This window comes from Bombus huntii, chromosome 11 (genome assembly GCF_024542735.1).
Source record: "Bombus huntii isolate Logan2020A chromosome 11, iyBomHunt1.1, whole genome shotgun sequence".
Taxonomy (NCBI): Eukaryota; Metazoa; Arthropoda; class Insecta; order Hymenoptera; family Apidae; genus Bombus; species Bombus huntii.
Window position 1 is genome coordinate 7919471 of NC_066248.1, and position 23090 is coordinate 7942560.

Here is a 23090-nt window from a genome sequence, read left to right on the forward strand (position 1 = left end):
CTCTTGATGGGTTTCTTCGATCTCGTTTTTCTTTTCGCGCGGCATATGTTGATAATCTGAAATAATTTAGGATTCGGATACTACACGGTCCAATGGTCGAAGCAATAAATATTTATCATATTACATAGGATATTCATATACATAGGATAGGATATATCCTGACATAGGATATTCAAGATGAATTTTAAACGGCGCTACTAATTTTGATAGAGGAGCTGATTTTTGTAAGTTGTATTTTTTACCGCAACTATGATTCTTTTTTTCTGCTGGTTTTAATAGTATCGTGAATATTTTTCTCTTTCGTTTTCCGGTTATAAAATATCACTCACATAACCGTACGTAGTAGTATATTAGTTTAATTGATTTAAGAGAGGCGTTCCAATGATTTAAATGCTTTCCACATTGATTTATGTAATCTATTAACAGGTTATCACGATGGAACGAACTTAAAAATATATTTCACCTTCGATTGCTTAGCTTCGCGACGTGGATGTATTTCATGTTATAAAACTCTGTTTGCGATGAAACACTGCAGAGAACATCAGTATTTCTTCGTTTCGATCGAAGAAATGATTTATGTTGTGTATCGAATCTTAGCGATACGAATAATCGAATATTTATAGCGTGGTAGATTAACACGGTCCAAAAAAAGTATGCTGAAAAAATGCAAAAGAGGATGAACTAAGAAAGAAAAAATAAAAAAAATTGATCGTATTCATAAGAACCGTCGTAATATTACGTTCTTGGACAGCTTTTTCCCATCGAACCTGCTTCAGTTGTTTTGCAAGCTAATGGCTCAACGAAACAACACAGTTATAAAAAATATAAAAATAAAAATGGTAGATAGGAATTAAACAAAAAATATTAGGTGACTGAAATATTGCCAGCCGTAGCGATTTTTTTTTCTTTTACTATCGCGAATGATACACATCCAGATATCTCTGTTATCTGTTGACCGAGTCTCTACAATTCATCCTGAGACTTTGATTAATCTTCTGCGAAATGGTCACGCGGGAAAAAAATTATTTTGCTAGCTAGAAGATTAAAATTTACGCCCGGTTGTTTATTCGTTGTCACGATACTGGATTGTATGATTAAAAAGTTATTTACGATGCCATGCTTGTTTGCTGTAATTTATCAGTTTCTGTAGGTATCATTGAACGCGATAAGTATCATTTCAAATTAAGAAACACGTGTCGTTCTGCGTCCTAATATTTAACACTAGAATAAGCAAGGTTATTAAAATAATGGATTTTAGGATTTTTACTTTTACAATCTTATAATATATTAAAAATTAGCTTTAATTTTATTGGGATAAAAATATGATCATCATATATCTTTGATTATAATTATCCACATAGAATAATATATATTAATATACATTGAAAGTTTTAGCGTCAAAAGATTCCCAAAATCTCTACAAAATATACGATTTCCATACAAACAGAAATAAATCCGCATAAACGCGAACCTTTCTCAAAATTTCGCCTAAGACGAATCATCATATTGTTATCATAAGGACAGTCATTCTTTATCGACGTCCAAAATGTTGAAGTTGAGGTGAAGTCGGTGAAGGTGCCCACAAGAAATACTCTTGATTTTCAACAGTAACGTTTATTAAACTCTTAACAATTAACAACAAATAACGATTAACTACGATTAACGATTAACAACGGTTAACGTTTAACAACGATTAATAACAAGTAACGATTAACACTGAACTCTCAAGAGACAATAACCCGTTTCTCTAATTGGGTTAGCTTTCGCACTTCGCAGCTCAGGGCAGAATGAATCTTTTGGTTCAAAACCAAACAGATTCTTTCCTTTGTTGCCCCTTGATATCCCCACTACGCGCGCGTTTATTAGAAGTCCGCGACGGTTGCCGCGTATGCATTCTACCGAATATTCGGTGAAAGAACCGTAGGGATATCGATGGTACATTAGGCCTGTCAGCCTTACGCTTTGAAGGTATAGCGCTTTGTGTCGCGAAGCCGTTGGAAATTTCCGTGGTCGGGTGCTGCTACAAAGTAATTACTTCAAGAAAAATTCTACACCTTCTCTTTTGTGTATCCGTGACCTGGAGACCATATTTTTAGTGAAACAAAAAATTCGAAATAAGGGGAGGTCCATATTATTGTGCTCTTGAATATAAATTTTGTTTTGGGTTACAAGGTCTAGAAAGAAAAGGGCTATAAGTAGATTTATATTGCTGTTTCTTGTAACCTTCAGCTAGAGCTACAAGGTTTACTTTTTGGTAATGTCCTTTGCTATAAATATATCAACGTGCTCCCTGTCATAGCTTGTTTTGTTGTATTGTAACACTGTAAGAGTGAGGATCTGGATCAGCATATACCTATATTTATACGTATACTTATACTTATTTCAATATATTTTTCTATTACAAATTCATCCACTGGTTCCTCTATCAGTCAACATTAACACAAATTATTTGTTAAAAACAACCAGGCTGTTGTAACGTCAATTCACATCAGAGACCAGGCCACTATCACAGATGAAATCCGACTAAACAAAGCGATAAGATAGCGAAATTCCAAGCGCCTTAACATGAGCGACCATCGGGATAACATCCGGTCACTCTATCCGTTCTCAGAAATATATGATCGAAACCTTTTCCCACTCCCATGAATAAAAGAATTTAAATACTCCCCCTAAAATCATCCAAGGCAGTCTTGAACAGTCACGCCTAGAGCTCGGAAGTGTATTGTAAACCAGAAAGGAATAAAGTTTCTTCTTTCTTAAATTTCTTTTTATTTTGCGTGACATTTTTGGCGATCCGCGCCAGGATCCATTCGCTTCAGTGCAAACGAAATCACGATTTCGGCGTACGTGCATCATTGAAGATTGAAGGATCAGCGGACCACTGCGAATCTTTGCTACTACAAAGCCCTGCAGCATTTTTCAACGTTCCACTGCGGTGAAACTAGACGAGAGCTAGACTACGGTCAGCGCAGAGCAAGCCTACGAATAAGATTCGGAATCTAGAACCAACCAGAGAGGAAACATCCCAGAGACTCTTCAACGGCAATAGCTACTACGGTAAGCTGGAAATCTGGATTCATTTTTACATTACCGTGTGAGAAAATCAATAAGCTCGATTAGAATCATGTCCACATCACGAAAAGACAAAATCGGAACTATTGATATCGCTTCTATAACCGGAGCTATGGATAAGTTGACTCGTGCCATACTCGAGCAAATCGAACTTCTTACGCGACGTATAGAAGAAACGCAACGAGTAGCCGATAGTGAAAACAAAAAACGTGCAGCAGAGATAGAACTATTAGGAAAACATATCTCTAAAATAAATTTAGGACATGACGCTACTACTGAATTAGGCTCCTTTATTACCACGGACGAATCTAATGCCAGCAATGTTCAGAGAAAACGACCACCTGTAAAACCTAACGAAACGGACGATATGGACAGTGAAGAAGGAGCAGTAAGTTGTGACAACCCCACGTACAATGCAGAAACCTGCCTAGATTTTATCCCTATACTCAATGGATAAGACGATATAGGAGTAGAAGGGTTTATTAAACGGGTAAGAGAAGCTCGAGCCGAATGTCGAGAAAAACGCATATTATTACGACTAATTCTAACGCAAAGAATCATTGGAGAAGCGGAACGCAGTATCCGCCACACCGAAATCGAGAATTACGAGGACCTGTTTGAAAGCCTCAGAAAATTTATATCCGTGAATATTACATCTAACGGAGCTCGTGATAAGTTGCAACGCACGCGACAAAACGTTAACGAATCGGTACACAGTTATGTGAAGAGGTTCCGACACAACCTCAACGAACTGATATACGCGCTTCAACACGAAATTCGCGATCCAGTACGTCGAGCAGTCGCCATAGATCTTGAAACTGAACGAGCGACCAAAGTTTTTGTCCTAAATTTAAAACCCAAAATAGAAATACGCACATCGGTTACAAGACCAAAGAATCTCCAAGAAGCACAAGATGCAGCTTTCGAGGCGGAGTTAGTCATAAGGGAAATCGAACTCAACAAAAAAATAAGAAGAATAATGAACCAACCAATTGAGAGAGCCAAAAACCGATTCCAAGGAACACCTAAACCAATGCCAAGAAACTTCCAGCAAGCTGAGCGAACGCCACTTACCCAAAGAACTCAACTGAAATGTTTCAAATGCAACCAAATCGGACATGTCTCCAGTCAATGTAGAAATTTTCAAACACCCAGCCAACATCCGAGGCCACGACAATCTCGAGACACGCAACATAGAAACAGAAACTTACGACGAAACGACGGAAGACCGAGAAAAATTCCGAGAGTTAACACCACAACAGGCAAACTATTCACAATACCTTTGTCAACCCGAACCGCAGAGCGATTATTTCTGGTCGACACAGGAGCAAGGATAAACTCGGTGAAACGTAACAAAACTGTCAACGCGATACAAAGAAGACTGAAACAAAAATTTTCCATGGGTCGAGACATATACGAAACGAACGAATACGTAACGAAACGGATTTTTGGACAAAATCACATTTTTCACATAGTACCGAACAACTTTCCTATTATGGAAGACGGAATCATTGTGCCATGTTTAGAAAAGTATAACTATTCAATATCCAATGACAAAATCCGACTAAACGACAAAACCATTTTATTTCAGAAACCAATACATTTAACTCCTGGAGAAAACAGAGTTCAAACAATCTATCTGGACTGAAACCAACTAAAGTATGTTTTATCAACACTGGTGAGCAAAACATTGAAATTTCTAACAATATTCAAAATTGTCATGATGCTTCCAACGTATCAAAACTAAAAAGCCTAGTGAGAACAGATCACATTGAAAAACCAATCCGTGAATCCATCGAAATGATTATTCTCCACTATATTGATATCTTTAATTTAGAAACCGACCTTTTGCCCTGTACTAATTTAACTCAGCACACAATTTCGTTAACCAAAGACAAAATTATTATAGACACACGATCGTATAAACCACCGGAATGTCATCGAGACGAGATTTCGCGACAAATAGGAGACACGTTGAAGAAAAATATTATAGAAGAATCCGAATCCCCTTATAACTCTCCGGTATGGGTAGTTCCGAAAAAATTAGACGCCTCAGGAAAACAGAAATGGAGGGTAGTCATTGATTTTAGGAAACTAAATGAACTCACAGAACAAAACGCTTACATACAGTTTCAAGAACCCGATAAAAATTTTTTTTTCTCATAAAGGATGAAGACAAAGAAGAAAAGTACACTTTTAACCAATTAGCGCCCATAAAACAATCTTGAAGAAAAATTAAGATTTCGGAGGACCAAAATCAATCTAAGGAGGGGGTATGTAACGTCAATTCACATCAGAGACCAGGCCACTGTCACAGATGAAATCCGACTAAACAAAGCGATAAGATAGCGAAATTCCAAGCGCCTTAGCATGAGTGACCATCGGGATAACATCCGGTCACTCTATCCGTTCTCAGAAATATATGATCGAAGTCTTTTCCCACTCCCACGAATAAAAGAATTTAAATATTCCCTCTAAAATCATCCAAGGCAGTCTTGAACAGTCACGCCTAGAGCTCGGAAGTGTATTGTAAACCAGAAGAAAAATAAAGTTTCTTTTTTTCTTAAATTTCTTTTTATTTTACGTGACACTGTCAATGGTTTCAGTCTCGCCCGAACAATCGATTCATTTAACGTACCTACATACGTATTTAAATACAAATACAATTGCAAATAAAAAGAGATACGATCGACGATAAAAGCAATCGTAACAACGTTATCATTTCTCTCCATTCTCGACATTTCGAGTTCTTTTAACCGAAGCTGGGCTAGGATTTATCAGCTCTAAATAAACCTAAATCTTCCCGAATTTCTTGTAAGAAGAACCAGACCGACCTGAACTTTGCCTGGAAGTTCTTCCAAGCATAGTCTGGACAGGATTTATCAGTTCTAACCGACTATTTCAACCGGCGGCGAAGTTTTCCGCCCGCCTATACGTCCTCCATATTATTCGTGAAGAAATTACGCGGATTTTCTCGAGGAAAGAGACGTCGGGATACATTCGTCACGGTCGGACGTCCGTTTGGCCGAGAAAAGTCGAATGGCCATATTGAATTGCAAAGTTTTCACGGGTTTTCGGGCGGCTGGCAATTCCGCTGCGGAAGACGGACGACAATTGGTTCGACTCGGTTCATTTTCTTACGCGAACCGGCTGCCAGCCAGCGCCCGGGGAAATTCCACTCGAAAAGAGGGAATAGAAATTTTCTCTATCTATAGGAAAAACAACTTTGTCACGTTCACCGCCGAACTACCGTTTGATTTTTATTTCTCCTGTTCCGTCGGAGACGATCGAGCATTTCTCCACTGCCGGTCACTTGTCGTTAGTGATAGAGTTTAGATATACAGAAGATTTGTCTCGTTTATTTAAATCGCTCCGTATTTTAAGTAGATTTGATTGGATTTCTCGTTTGCTTTCTCGAGTATGTTTTGTTTATTCCATAAACAATTTCGTTTCCTATTTTGCATTTCAAATTTCTAAGGTAAAACAAAGAGCAACTCGTCGAAACTAATATGTGACAATTAGCAGAGTTACAAATGGTATTGATATAGAAATAATATTTGAACTAATACAACTGTATGTAGACGATATATGATATTCGATACGAATTGATTTCTTCCAGCTCATTTTCGTTTTCCGATTATTGTATTCTAAATCTGTTTTATATTAAGCGAAACAGATGGTTCTGCATAATTGTCGCACGGACAATTATACCATTGTTTCGCCTGCTATTTTTAGAAACGTATCGTCGAATTGATTCGTATTAATTACTGCTTTAATTAGCAAATGGGTATTAATTATCATATGCATACAATTATTATATATACGAAACTTCTATATTCAGCGCAGATCACGTTCCATTTCAAAAAGGATCTCTTTCGTGATTCGAAATTGGTAAATACAAATAATGTGATAATATATTTTCCATTTAATATTGAATATCATAGATTCGTGTACAGAATATTTAGCTCTATATAACAGACTGGTAGTTTTGGCGTTAATTCTTGTCTTGCGACTTCGAGAAAGAAATTGGTAAATTTATGGATCTCGATACGTGAACGCAGCAGCGATCCTCCTTCGGTGGACCAGATTTGCTGGCACCAGAATCGAAACTCGTTGAACGAGCATCGTTCCATGGGAAGAATTCCAAATTCCGAACAGAGCGTACGTATGTCTCGCGACAATGCAAGATACAAATGTGTGTGACCAGTGTTTGTCGCGGTTGGCCACCGGTTGCACGGCGAAGACGAGTTTGCTCGTGTGGTTAAGTTGCCGCGTTTCAAGGGATGGGGCTCGATTTGTTGTGGATAGAGACGCGATAGTTGATGAACGCACCTCCTTGATTAATATGGCGGTTTGTCTTTTGAAGTTCGTTTGCACCGTACGGCGAACCAACAGGACGCAAAACTTTCCATTAGGAATGATAAGGCGAAAATGGTGGAAAATAGACTCGGGAAATTCCTTGCGAACGTTTCTGGATTCTTCGAGTTCGATATAAAGGAGTTAAGAGTTCTCTATAATTTCTGAAGATTCTAGAGGGTTTAAAAGTTTTTGAAATCTCAAGAATCTGGAAATTTTGCGCGTGGTCTTGAAGTTTTTAGAATTTAAGTACTTTACTTATCTCTATTTCAAGTTTTTGGTATTAGAGAAGAAAGACCAATAAGGTGCCTGAAATTTCAACGGGGTTCAAGATTTTTGAGACAAACGGATAAGATAATTAGGGTAAACGTGCCAAGCAATCGAAACTATCTACGAGTTCTTTTGTTATGTCAGTTGGTAAAGGAGATCGCTTGGCATTTGTTTTAACGTGCAACATGAGTATGTTAAGGAAGATCATGTTGCGACGTTCATAGAAATGTTTGTTGCCACTTGATATTTTGTATTGTCATAAAAAAAAAAAAAGAAAAAGAAAATATTATCAGCAGCGGCTGGTTCTTAGCTGGAAAGAAAATGCTGTATCAATATAGTGGCAACTTACTTCTTTCAGTAAACAATGTCGATGATCTCCGATCTGCATTAGCATCGAAGGATGAAGTTAGAAGTGCAAATAAAAAGTATCACACAATTTTTTCTTTCGCTTGCATCTTCTTCGACCATTGATGAAAATGAAATCGCAGTGAGATGTTAACGATGAATAAGTTTCTTATATTGCAAATATACAGACAGATTGTGTATGAGAAGAATTGCTGTTTTTATGGGCTAATTAGGCTTATTTTCTATTAATTTAGTAATATTCTTTCACAGCGTATCATTTAAATAACAAGTAAAGTTTGTCGCTTTGATAGAAATTTATGTATTAAATTTTTTATAAATTTAATAAACCTTAGACATCTTTGCTCCAATTGACTTGTCCCATTTAAAACTTTAAATTGCTCTTATTTTATTTACCGAAGTACGTGGTTACAGTTGATCCTGTTGAATTTTTAGACTTCTTGGAGACTTCTAGCTTTATGGATTATCCACATTCAATATCACGTGTCCAAACTCATCTGTATCGATCTCACGAGTTTAGGTCCATCTATATATCAAGTTCTACTGAATCAACGTCATCTACATGCAGTTCCCATAGGTCTGAGACGGTAAGCGTCAGGTTGTAGGGATCTCAGCTTGTCTAGATACATACATATATCGCGTCTCATGAATTTCGTATCATCTGTATTACTAGATATCCATGACATTTAAGCTCACCTGGGTCATTTTCCCGTATTTCTCAAGATTAATATTCGCTCCTTCCACTTAAAAGCAGGAAATTCTTTCGATAGAAAATTTGATGATTTCGAGGTAGAATCAGAGTGCTACGTATTATTTATTAATTATTAAATTAAGTAAATGAACGTAGCATAAATGATGGCTTGAATATCTATAGTCTATAGATTAGATTTCAAGGCTATCGTATTATACAGTACAACTAGAATATCGTGTTATAAGAAATATTACAGATTATGATATTCAAGAATATGTCGACTATCTTAGAATAATCTCCTCGAGAGAAGTCTCCCTTATTATTGTCAAATGCATGTCTCAAAACCTTATCAACTATTCGTATTCATCTTTCCTTATCTTCGATAGCAGTGACAATAATTTAACTGGGACATTGATTCATCGAAAGCAATTTGATCAACTACATGTTTTTGAAAATTTCTTGAATTTTACGATTGGTGTTTAATTCTTCAAACGATTGATGTCCATGAGGTTGATCGGTTTGCTTTGAAATTAAAATATTTATAATATATAATATATGTGTACTATCTGTTTGTGTCTATTGTCTATAGAGTAGCTACAGTTTCGTAGAAATTGAATAAACTGAGAAAGAAAAAATATAACGAAGCGAAAGTTTTTCACGTATTCGTTTAAGGATGTCGCGAAGACGAAGACGAAGACGATTGATTTAGGAAGGGAATATTCGATGCGATAGCAGCGCGTCGTAAAATCAGACCGGAGCGGAGGTTTCTTTATACGTTTCATTCTCCGCCATTCGTTTGCATTTCATTGCAGTTTTATGCAGCAGCGCGCGGATTCCGCTTCCGCTTCGAACGCTTCTCTGTAGGCTCGTGTCGTGTCATCTCCAAGGTAAACCTGAATAGGATTTGCTTAAATTCTATTCACAAAATCATGTAAATTATCCGTACATTTGCATATAATGTATCGATAATGCGTTATACCATACATATAATTAAAGTCAGCTTTCGAGGTTTCGCATTACTTTGTACCGTGTTTCCAGTATATTTCCCTTTCACGACATAAACGATAAAATTTCTTCTGTAATAGAATTCATTAGATAAAAAATGACAATGTAAAAAATTGTGTTCCCTCCTTGTTATCTCTCCTTGTTATAAAATAAACGATAGAAATGTGTAGATGTGGATGGAAAATGCAAATGGTATAGACTCGTTTAGCATTGCAGTCTTTTTTCCCCATACGATATCGATCCTTCGACAGTGGAATAACAGAAGGTTCGGGTTTCGTAAAACAGTTTCATCTATACTTCAAATATCGTGCGCTTAATAGTCCTGGTTAATTGAAGATTTTGCGGGAAAATTCTGGCGAGCGCGTTGGTTCGCGGCATCGCCGCTTTGTAGAGAGTGTCGATCGCGAAAACAATATTGTCGGTGCCGAAGATTTGCATACACGAAATGCTTGTATGCATATGCAACAGGATCAAAAGCGTTCTTGTTTTCTCGCCTCTCGTTGCTTTTCCCTCCTCTTCGTTTCCAATCCCCTCGTCCTTTTCTTTTTGTCCTTTTCACTCACGGATTACCCGTGTGCGAACGTTTCTACCTATATTTCTTGATCATGCTATGTACGTGCCTTATTATACGTTCTATTCCTGTTGCCATATTTGCAACCGGTTCGCAAGAATTCTAGAGATCAACAGACTTATCGATATTTAACAAGTCGTTTTTATTACGTTGACATCTTTTCCAGTTTCATTAATACAAGATTATCGTATGTTCTGACGAATTTCCACGCTAAAGATCTCACTAGCGAAGGAAATCTGTTTGGAAACAATGAAACAAGTTAACACAAAATTTGGTCCGGGAGTTAATACCATAACAATATTTCGAACTCAGAGGTTATTAGAACTTTGTAACACGATCCACGTATCTACTGCATCTGTATCGTCTAAAAATTTATGTCATTGGTAGTTATTGGTAACTAAAATTTTGTAATTAAAGATACCAACTTCTATAGCATAACTTTTTAAATTTATTTTTTAATAGTTACGATATCTACAAATATTCCATTTCAAACTACATTAATCTATCACAAAAAGATCTTCAAACGCCACGATACTACCTACAACCAAACATCCTTCCATTCTCCCTAAATCATCCGATGGACGCAAATCAGAAAGAAACATTCGTATCGAGGAAAATCCTTATTTTCATCAAACATCACGATGTTGTTATAATCACGAGGCAGGTAGCTCGTGTAATACTCAGGCAAGCTACTACAAATCGATTACTACGTACACATAATACACCTGGAATTACAAAAAGACCGGTTGCCGAGACTTGAAGGAATAAAGGACGGAAAATCGAAACAGCCAGTACGTTTATCGAGAACCGGTAGGTCTAATCGAAGTGGTGCTCGGAGGAAACGTGGTCGGCATACCTGTATCCTTGCGTCGTCGACGAGTCGCTCCGCCTACAGGCATCGTTCGTGCCCGAGAATTCGACTCGATAACCAACCCCCAACCACCCTCACCTCTCTCTCTCTCTTCTTCCGTAAACCAACAGAGTTCTGTTTTTGTTTATCCAGCATCGATATCGAGGGTTCGGGTGTCGACTTTTGTATTGAAAATCAACTCCCGCGGCTGTGCCTCCTAGGCAGACGACGACGACGCCAACCGTTCATCTCCCTCGCGTTTTCCCCTCTTCCCTCTGTATTATCTCCTGTGCTGTATACACGTTTCTCACTTCTTCTCACTCTGTCCCTCGTTCGATATTTCGCCCAGACTCTGTCTACCTCCCTCTACCACTATCCTGCGTTCGGATATCGAAGGCCCCTGTCTCGTGTTCCGACCAGAGAATTTAATACCAGCTTGCAACGAGAACTTAATACACCGACGAGCGTTCACCGTGTAATATATGCAAAAGATGAAGACGCTACGACGCGTACGCATATGCCTGACGGCATTAATTGTTGCAACGATGTTAATGATACTTCGTGGAGGAGGAAGCTGAGTTCGTAGAAGTAAGTCGGAGAAATGGGATGCGATCGGTTCATGGTGGGTGCAGTATGGGTACCTGGTGTTTCTTCTGCCTTGTTTGTTTTGTAGTTTTATGGCAGGTTTTAGGAAACACGTTTGATATATTTTCTAATTGAAATATTGGTTCATCGAGTTCTTATTAGATTGTGGAATTGAATTTTGGGGGAAGTTTTTGAGGGGTATCGCCAAATGCGCGTCATCAAAATTGTATTTTCGTTATGAGTAACTAAATAAAATTCGGATCATCGATAATGGTTATCGGTGACCAAATAAAATCCCGGCCATTTATATCGGTTACTGGTAAGCAAAATTAAATTTCCGTTATCGATAATAACTGCTGGTAGCCAGAAGAAATTTTAATCGTTCGTAGTGGTTATTCGCAATTCGATTACAAATTTTAATATTCTTCAATCATTTCATCTTTTGAGAAATTTCTCTCAGACTTATTGATAACTGGCTTCAATTGAAATAAAAATTCATTTTCACTCGATGATTCTTTTCCAAGAAATGTTATTTCGGATCTTTTGATTTTTGGTTATAATTGCAGATGATATTGTTCGATAAGAATGTCCGTTGCTGTTTTATCATAGTTTCAGGTGGCTTAGAGTGGAATGATTTTTCTGAATCATTGATAGATTCCTTTAGAAGAATGTCTTCTAAAAGATCATCAAAGTTACACTTAGGAATCTCCATTTTAACAATTCAAAGCTTCTTATTCAGGATATGGGCGCGTAACTCGTAGTTGAAATTTAACATGTTGGAAATATTGGTAATACAATAGGAAGAAAATGGGGAAAAATCTGATAATAATAAGTTTAACAACATCTACGAGGGTGGGTGATAGGATTTTTGCTATGAACGTCAACTACTTTGTGGACAACAAATTAGTTATTCGTAATTCATTTTGTTATTCAAGATTAATATAATGGTTTCTTTAATGATAAAATGAACGTGTTATATGCTAGTATAAATTACTTCGTTAGCACGTGCAGACTTGAATTCAGACATGAAAAGTATTTTAAATGCGATTTTTCGCAATTAAATGTTATTCTTTTAGCTAAAGCGATTTTAGTTGCACATCAAAAACTGTTTCCGCACTGAAAACATATTTTCACAATTTTTCTACTGTCCGCGTATATCTGCGAGTAAACATTTCAACATGGAATTCACCTCCGACAAGGCTTGTGCAAATTAAAATTAAAATTGAAATTAAATTGTACCTCAAACGCGACTGTGACCAGGTGGACGTTACAAGGGATTAAAAAAGTGAATTTAAAACATTTCAATCTACGGTTCCGCTGTGTGTAATTAGAAAACGCAAAGAACAGCTTACGTTGCGACGTTCGCAGTTTTCTGAACGGTTGCCTTTTTCGTTTTCTTCTATCGAAGGTTTGTCCAAACGTCTATCTAAAAGAACGTACAGCGAATTGCGATGTATTTATACCACCTGACCTTTTAACTTTACGAAAACTATTTCTTCCGTAGAAGCCAGGTATAATGCAATTTTTTATGCATTTTTGCTTGTAGAAAGATCAATTGTGTACGTGTTATAGGAAATCTACGAAGCTTCGTTTTTCTTATTGATAAAAATGTTTAAATTGTTATACAATTCTTCTCACGCGAGGAAATGAAAGATGCACATATTTGTAATGTTTTACGAGAATAAAAGGGAAAGAAAAATATGAGAAAGATTAAAAAAATTACGTCTCTAAAAATGTCTCCTCTTGATGATAATTTATCTTTTCGAAGCAAGGGATTTTTTGTCTCGTGGAAACAACGGGCATACCTAAAATGGTCGAAACAGAGAAACACACCTATAAAATCCAGCAGAAAGAACCTAGACTTTAATTAAAAAAAGATAAAAAAAGAAATATAACAAAAACACATCGCGCATTGACCGTTACCACCCTCTGTGACATTGTAATATCCTCGAGCATCATTCCCGACTCTATGTTGAATATTTCTTTCCTTTCTTTTCTTTTTTTCTTTTTTTTTTCGTTTCTCTCCCCTTTTTCTATTCTCAAATGTATACACGCCCTCAGAGACGTATCCATTTGCAAATTGGAGACACCCTATATATAAATCCACATTCATTGTATATATACGCGTTTCGACAACTAGCGCTGAAATACAAAGTTTCCCGCTGATGGAGTTCGGAAACATTGTTGCGGAAACGGGCAAAGCCTCTAACTTGTTTCTGCTATTTACTGCGAATCGAGCCGGTGTTCACTTGCTATGACAATTTCGATAATTTACGATAGTTAATTCCTGTTAGTTTTATTAAAATCAATCTTAGTTACATCGAACAGTTACGTTTTACCAAACGTGGCGCTAAAAGTGACAAACTATGAAACAAAGAAGAATCGATTCATTCGAGTGATATTTCTTCTGTAATTTTCAATTTCATTTGAGCTTATAAGCTTGGAGATCGGTAGAGGCAAAGTATCTCAGTGATATTCGTATCGATATTTTCTCAATCGGTCGCTGTAACTTTTATATCGTCATTATATTTAGAATGGCTACAAAAAGTATTATATTTCCACATACCTTTATTTATCGAGTTCTGCGAGTTTCATTTCCATAGTATCAAATTTCTGTAATCGTACGAAAGTGCTACTAAATGACACGAAATGTAATATAATTGGATCTAATTAATCAATTAATATATAAATGCCGTAATAATAAAATAAATTCCACGGTGTGCAGATACTTTTTGCAGTTATCGCGTATGCACAGTCTTTTTGTGCAATTTCGTAATTGCCTTATACCAATGCGTGGTAATAATTAGGATTACTATGTAATTCTAATTAGCATAGAAATATATTTCGTAGTCATCGTAGGAATGATAATAATAATTAGAATTGTATGGTATATAATTAGTTTATAAATATATTTCGTAGCCATTGTAAGGATGAATGGACAGGAAAGTTTTCCTTCGCACTCGCGGCGTGTATTTGTCGTGAGCATAGTCGCGTTTCTGAAAATTAGCTAGCGTAAATCGGGCTCGCTCACCTCTCCTCATCCCTTTGTCACTTTGTGTTCACGGTGTGCAGTTCGTTTCCGTGTCTAGCATGAAACATTAGGTTGGCAAGTTCGCTCGACGGCTGGCTTTTTATTTTGCAAACTCGTTACCACCAAATTACCGGCGTGTCACAACGGCCGGCTTCAAAAGCAGTTTGGTTCCCGATGTCGACGCGAGAGAAGCTACCGGAGGATTGGCGCGGCTGATGGAAAAGAGAGAAATACGCGAGTGAGAGAAACACGCGCTGGCCGTTGACGAAAAGGGCTCGTTATCGTGTCGCGTTTTCTTTTCATTTTCATTCGGGATTCGATGGATCTTGCTACAAAGGGAATTAGAGAAAAGAGAGAGAGAAAGGGAGAGAGAAAGAGATAGAGGAATCGGATGTCAGAGATTGCCCGTGAATACAGAACGTGCAGTTTCGTTTGAATTCACGAGTTCGTAAAAAGAGGAGACGTTAGTTCGAATTTCGTGTGAATTTTGACTTTTTTCTCTGGATAGAGAATCTTTTGCCAGAGATTGTTTCATTTATCTCTACCTTTTAATTCTGTTTAACGCGAATTAATTAATTTAAACGATACACAGGATAATACGGAACCACACGACACGTTATAAATACTATATATTTCAGAATGAAGGAAATTTCTAAAAAAACGCTGATCAAAAGCACTTCCATCCGAGAGAAAATTCGTTCTGGGCATTTTTGAAATCTCGACTCCATTAGTCGGTGCAAACCTTCGATTCGACGCTTTCGCCGAAGCATTCTCGACCTTTGATCTATAATCCGCGATCACGGTCCGTCACCCCTTCGAATTTACCCTCTCAAGATTGAAGCATCGACCGCACAGAGGCTATAAAGCGGGCAAGCAGGTGCGCAAGCAGCACCTCGACGCGTGTTTTTGCGAAATTTTGTGCGAATTTGCAATTTCATCTCCATATCGGCGACGCGGAAACGCGTGAAGAAGTAATTTTCTCGGGGAGAGGCCGGGTGCTTTCGAACGACCTCCCATACAGCTCGGTTGACGAGGGCAATCGCGAAATTATTAGAATATCGTGTAGCGGTTTGCCCCCTCCACTCTTTTTTCACACTCTTTTCCCTCTTCTTTTTTTTTATATCTTCCGTTCTCTCGTCGTTTCTCTATAAACGAAATTAAAAAACGGAGGACAGCCGCGTGATATTGCTTTCTGCAGCGACAGTGAAAAGTCGTCGTCGATTTGGCACTGCCAGGACCGTATAATAAAATGGGACCAGCAACTTTTTCGTCGTGCCTCTGTGCACCGTTTCCCCGACTCCTCTTTTATTTCTTCTCTTTTGTTGGCCCGAGGATTTAAATACTTTCATTTCGTGGTCTCGCCTGCGGAAATCACAGCTGAATTATTCCTCGCATAAATATCAGGCTCTGGGGTAAGATGATCGAACGTTTATAGGATCATTCACGTTGGGATGGTGGCATTTACGATGGAAGAGACAGAGTAGGGTTTTCCCGTACGATAATTCGATAAAGGCAGCGTCTCGTTGCGTAAACATTTTCCTACGACTTTATCGTTTTATATGGAAACGTGGATGGTGGTTTTAATTATTACTCGTGCGAAAAGTGGAAGATGCAAATGATCTGTAAAATTTAGAAAATAATTGAAACGAAGTAGATGCAGGCTTATTACAATCTCCTCTATTAAAATTCTATCTCATCAGTTGTCTCCACGAAAATATAAATTTACATAAAAATTTACCATCTATTCGCAACCTTCCCGAAATACGCTTCAATTTCTTTATCTTCGAATGCTGCTACTAATATTTACATCTTCCGTATCCTTGAAAATAGTTCCAGTTCGTCGATAACGATCCTTATCCGATGAAAAGCAAACGAGTATCAGGACAGTTTCGATAATCGCATCCGAAGCGTGTTCTCATCTTGGCGAGGCAGCGCCGGTTTAGGCCGCTTAATTGAGGAAAGGCATCGATTCCCGGCCGATGGTTATTGGATTACCGTGGAAATCCCCATTTCACTCTCTCGTCCTCTCCTTAATAAGCGCTAACCTGCAGGTTAGCCGAGTTTATCCGTTTTTACGTCGAGGTTAATGGCTGCACGAACTTTGTTGTTTGATGTATTTTCTTGAGGAATGTATTTTCGCGAGACGAATGAAACGGATGTGGAAACGTGCTCGGGAGAAGATCCGGTACGGTTCATACAACACCGATGAAAGCTGATGAGAACTGGGAGAAGTGGACGAATTGCCGGATAGGGAAATGGAAAAGTTCGATACGTTTCTCGGCCAGTTGGTAGTCGACGAGGTATGTTTTCTTACGCATCCCATGGAATTGACACAGGGTTATTTAGTGTTATGTATTAAATAATGAAATATGGAATTGGATGTTGCGAAGAGAAATATGTACGTATTTGGGTTTGATATATCGTCGAGGTGCTGATTAAAATTAACATATATTCGAAAATTGTAATATTCGATTATCGTTTGTTCTGCTGTTTAAGAAACCTTTCTTAACGTAATTAATTGAATTAATTAAATAGAAATGTAGTAGCTATTGTACTTGAGCGAATACAGTAGCGAGGAAGATAAAAAGTTGTAGCGGCACATGAGTCAACGGAAGATTTGAATCGGAAGAGACTCATCTTATCGTGTTTTGAAATACCAACGTTGTTTTGGTTTGCTAGGTTCAAAGGTAAACAAACTCCGAACAAAATATTATCGCTGTTATTTGTAATCGTCAACCGGAGTTACTTTTTATAATAACACCGGTCGATATAAATAGACGAACGTGCTCTCTATGACAGTCATTATAACGAGTCATTATAGTAAGTCATACAGTCGAATAGCGAGCGTAGAGTCGAACAGTAGCATTGAGCGAGCGACGATTATGATCGGCATACACTATCTCTGTACTTAAAGTGATTTTAATATAATTGACTATTACAATTTTATTACTCGTCTCTTTAATAAACAAACCAACACGTTTAATATCTACCTCAAAGTTATGCTATGCCTAGAGATGGCAAAAAGCCAACGAAACGAGTAATGCATATAAAGTGTTGATTCTATAAAAATAGAATCATTACCTTCGAGCTTTTTCGAAAGAAGAAATGCTAAAATTTCGCTTTGAATCTCTTGAACAACTTAATATTGCATTTTATGCATTTGATCACGATATTATTGAAATTTTCTTTTTTATCTTTCTCGTCCTCCATCAACGATAGGAAGTTTCACATAACGTAAGATCGACGTTTCAATCAAAATCATTTTATACATTTGTTATATAAATTATTATTTATCCAAGTGAAATCTCGAAATTACGTTTCCAAAGCTGAGCAAATACTTCATCGACTTGACTTCGCATATACCTTCCCCATTATGTTAAACCAAGCCCACTCTTCGCTTTACTATCTTGAACAACACCTCCACTCAAAGACTTTGAACAACCCTTCGAACCCCTTCAACTTTCATCCGTCAGAGGCTGCTCCAATTAGAGGTTTCGAATAATCATGAATCTGCTTGCGTGTTTCCTCGTAGCCATCGAATTAATCTTCGTCGCTGTCGAACGTGCTGAAATTGAGGGCTCTAACGTTCAATTCGACGTTACATTTATTTTCTCTATGGTAGAGGGTACGCGTTACACGGCATAAACGAAGGGTAGGCGAGTCAGTGGGGGAAGAAGAGTTGTTAAAAATACGTAACTGGGTTGTTTGCGATGACGTTGCGAGATCATAATGTCGCTTTTGTAAGAAGCTATACAGGGAACTTCAGGATTTTTATGTACATGTTATATATTATAATTGTTATACATTAGATATTATTATGCGTTGTATAAAATATGTAAAAGATATACGATAGAGCGATGAATGAGAGAAGGTTTAGAAGTGGTAGGTCAGTGAATGTTCATAACTTTTGTGGTAGGTAAACATTTTTTGCTATTTATATATATATGTCGGAGAGGGAAAGACAGCGGAAGTTCCCGTCCGGAATGTTGGGAAAAACCCCAATACACTAGTCCAGACTTTTAATATAGCCGCCCTTAAGTAATAAAGATCAGAAATAGTCTTAATGTTCCAATCTGACTTTATAACGATGGGTTTGGGCTCGAAGTGACATGGCAGGTCACCGGACGTAGCCACGGTCACGGGAGGGACATGTACCTGACAGAGGTATGAAATGATTATATGGCTCTCCTTAAAACAAAGATTAACCCGAGAAGCGGGGACAGGAGTATATAAGGGCAGCCTCTTTCGGATTGAGTTAGTTATAATGAGAGTTAGAGTTAGTTAGTTGGTTAGTGAGTCGTTGCCGATTGAGTGATGGGGAAGTTACCCGAATCGAGTAGCACGTTGATACTAGTCCTCCCGTGAACCGTGGATTCATTATCGAACCTGAATTCGTTGTCGCCACCATCTCGACCATCCTATTACCATTACTCGTAGCGTCTGGCAGTGTCCACATTCGTACTGATAGAGATTGGCTACATTCGCGACGGTCAAGTAAGTAAAGGTTCATCGAACGCCCCAAAATGCCAACCTGACTCCGACATATATATCATTATATAGGCATTCGTATATATTGCGTATGTATTTCTAAATTGTAGCAACTTAAAATAATTCAGCCTCGCGTTAGAGGAACGTCGAAACTAACAAAGCAACGTTTCAAACGATAAGAATGGGAAATTATTTAAATTGTACAATCTTGAACTTGTCTTTTGGACTTTGAATGCTTCTGATTTATAATATAGAAATTACGATAAGTAGACTCTTATTGCTGCATAAACAACACCACCAACTATATTTCGAGATAACAGGACCACAGCGTTATAGAGAAAGGTTGTCATAAGCTAGAATTCGATAGCTCAGCAAATCAAACCGCTAATGTTATACTATTTACCGCAGAATTAAGCATGGCGAATGGAAAGCTAACGATCGACGATAAACCGGTCTGATTACAGGCAACATGGCCCATCGCGATCGCGTTTAAATCGGATTAAAGCGGTGTGGCCATTTGACGGAAAACATTCGAGCTTTGTCAAAGACCTAGCTTTTCGCGATATTCGCCCAACTGCACGAGTTTCGACGTTGCATAGGCTTCCGAGCTTGTTTCAGAAGCTTCTTAAATGTTCTACGGATATTATTCTTTATTTTTTTTTGTACTTTTGTCTATTTTCATTTGATATAAATTTTTTGTTCGTTCGTTTGCGTTGTGCGATGCGTTACGATCGAACGATGACGTGTAATATCGATTGACCTGACGTTTCGTCGCTTTATTTCGCCGCAAATTTTCGTCGTTCCTTTGTTCACGTTCGATGGGTCGTTAACAAAGGTTCTGTTTTTTTTGCGTTTAGATGACGAGTTCAACGAATCATCTGCGTTTTTGTTTTTTTTTTTTTTGTTGCGTCGCATTGTTGATTGGGAGTTACAAGACGTTTAAGGGATGGAGCGATCAGACGAAGTAGAAGGGGGTATTTTCTTTTAAAAAAATTAAGATAGCAACTGACGAATTTCTAACACTTTACAACAGTGACTGATCTCACGCATAGGTCGTCGAATTCGGCTCAGCAACGCTTTCGTACTGTGCAAACAGAAAGATATACAAGTTCTATTTAAAAAAAATGAATTTGATTTTTAAATTTCCCCCACCACTCGACTTGGTAAAAAAATAATTTACATCACACGGTGTCCTCGTTTATACCAAACAACTTTTACTCAAACATTCTTTTGAAACGTTCAGTTTCTTACGAAATTTTCCAATTTTGCAAGATAATGAAAACACCCTGTATACCTGCTCGTTTTATCGGTATATTTGATCACACTAAATATAGTTTCTAAATCCTGGAATAGCTTCTCACATTTTTCTACATTTTCTCCAACATTCGTGAAATTTGGGGTCATTAAAATTCGAATAAAATGTTGCCAGAATGATTTGCCGTCTTCGTATGAAAGCCATAAATCCCTAGAAATTCAAGGTACGGACAATTAGTTGAACTATATCAATGGAATCATCACCATCCGGATAAGAAATTGTCAGCAATTAAGAGTTCTAGAATCTCAAACTTCTATTTGTATGTATATATATAATATCATTAATTAAAAATTCTCTAAAAATTAAAACACAACAGGAAATAAATTGTTCGGAACTGTATGCCAAATCGGGAAATCACGTAAATTCCTAAATCTCTCTACAAACTCAGAGAGCCATAACTCCATAGAAATCCAAAGCATGAATGATTAGTTCAACCATCAATGTTGTTACCATCCGTAATCAGAGCAAACAGATCTTGTCTCATTAATCCAACTATCGAAGGCAGTTAACCTTATCACCGTTATCGATCCGTTTTCAGGACACTTTCATCGTTGCATCATCCTCGATTCGATTGTCACCTTGTTCCAATCAGCAATCTGCTCTTTGATTCGTGCGTGTATCGAGCCGTAAGTTGCATCCTTGTCTCCGTTTCGGAATCCTCGATGGTGGAAATCAAATCGGAAGCTTCGAGGGGGTGAAGGGATGATTTAACCCCGAATTAATCGGACTGTGCGTCTAAGCTCGTGCATATAACGATCTAAGCAAATCGGAAATTCGCCGACGTTCCGGAATCAGGACGCGTTGAATGCAGTTTGCACGGTTAAACGTGCGCGTTCGAGGGTCAATCAACATTCTGATCGGGGCAACGGAGGGGTAACAGCAACGTTGCGTTTTCCCTGATACACCGTCGATACGTCGGTGAAATTGCAGTTAATTAGCCGCGACTCGAAACGTCTGTTCACTTTGTATGCTTCCTGTCAAGGACGATTGAATTCTCATTTGAAAATCCGCGATTTACATGATACACGATGGACGAACGATGAAGCGAGAGATCGAAATTTATAGTTTCTGTTCGACGTGCATAAGGGAATTCGAGGACATCCTGGAATTTTGTGATTTTTGCTAATCGGAGATTCTTATATTCTCTTGGAATAGGGCAATTCCATTTTTGTATTTTCTTAGGATCTTTGAATGACGCTTGTTTGAGGCAGCAACGAAGTAATTTACAAATTGTTATACGAATTTGTTAAGAATCAAACTGAGAAATAATGTGAAAACTGTGAAAAAGTTGCATGAGTGACTCACGTTACTAAATTTTATGGCATCATCGAAATAAGATAAATTTCATGGACTAGCAAATTTTCAAACAGTATGAAAGATTTAAATAACATTGACAGAGAAAAAGTACGTCATTGCGATATTAATATTTTGCAAAAATTAAATATTTCGGTGTAGGGTATATTTCAATTTATTGCAACTCCCAAAGCACAAAAAAAAATAAAATTCGCATTAAGCGATTGTTTGATATTTATTAAACCAAAGGGCTGTTTACTTAAAAATCGTATTATTTTAAAATCGACATGGTGTATTGGTGAGGGGAAAAATGGAATGTGAAAACGTGGGATTTAGAGCAAAGGACGATTATAGGTGGAACAGAGACGCGAAGAGAAATTCAATTCAGCCGGACGTGTTTCTTCGCCGGTATAAATAGAGATTTCTAGATTCGAAACGTTTCTCCACGGAATCGAATTATCTGTTTTTCTCGAAGGCTGTGAGAAACTCGACAAATATTTCTCAAGAATTTATTCCCCCGAAATAGGTATATCTTTCGTCGCGAATTGATATCGTCGTACGAAATTGTCCGGTCGTAGTCAAAGATAAAACTCGTGTCCCATTCGCATGATCTTTATTCCGTCTTTTTACTCGTCCCGATGATCTTTCTGGTTTTCGTCTCTCGCAGAGAAGATCAGGTCGAAAATGTTGGCTGTTGTTGAATCACTTGGCTTCTGTTTAAGTATCCATTAAAAAAATTCAATTCCTTTCCTAAGATTTATTGAACTTTATTTATCAATGAAAGCATTTTTCAATATTTGTAGACAGAAGGAAGATAAGTCTTGCAATTATATGAAACAGGACAGCGGATGGAAAAATATTTTAGGAACTAATTGGAAACAGCAAGCAAGTAATTTATTTATGATAAAACTTTTTAATTATTTCGAAATTATATAAAATATGATGGATAGGAAACAATATTTGAAAAAAGTAATGGTAACACGAATGGAAAACAATTAACGAGCAATTGATAAAAGATCGTTAATGAAAGATTGCCACTGGAAGATATCCAAATTCATCGATTGGAAAGCACGTTGGAACCGTTTCGAGAATAACAAACCAACGGCAATATTAACATCGATGTAGCTTAGCAAAGAGAACGCATCGATTCGACTGGAATCGCACGCGAGTTTCGATCGTTGAACTCGATCGAAAATATGC

At 37.6% G+C, this 23090-nt stretch overlaps 1 protein-coding gene across 5 annotated transcripts in view; it reads left to right on the forward strand.

The window, feature by feature from the left end:
* LOC126871347 (prolyl 4-hydroxylase subunit alpha-1) overlaps window positions 1–23090 on the forward strand; it is a 378752-nt gene that overhangs the window by 15889 nt on the left and 339773 nt on the right. The window contains exon 2 of one of the 5 annotated variants that reach the window (XM_050630037.1): window positions 4664–4750. The exons of 3 other annotated variants lie outside the window; for them this stretch is intronic. The gene's annotated coding sequence lies outside the window, so the exon portion shown is untranslated. The remainder of the gene's footprint in view (window positions 1–4663; window positions 4751–23090) is intronic. One more of the 5 variants, XM_050630038.1, reaches the window with a different exon arrangement.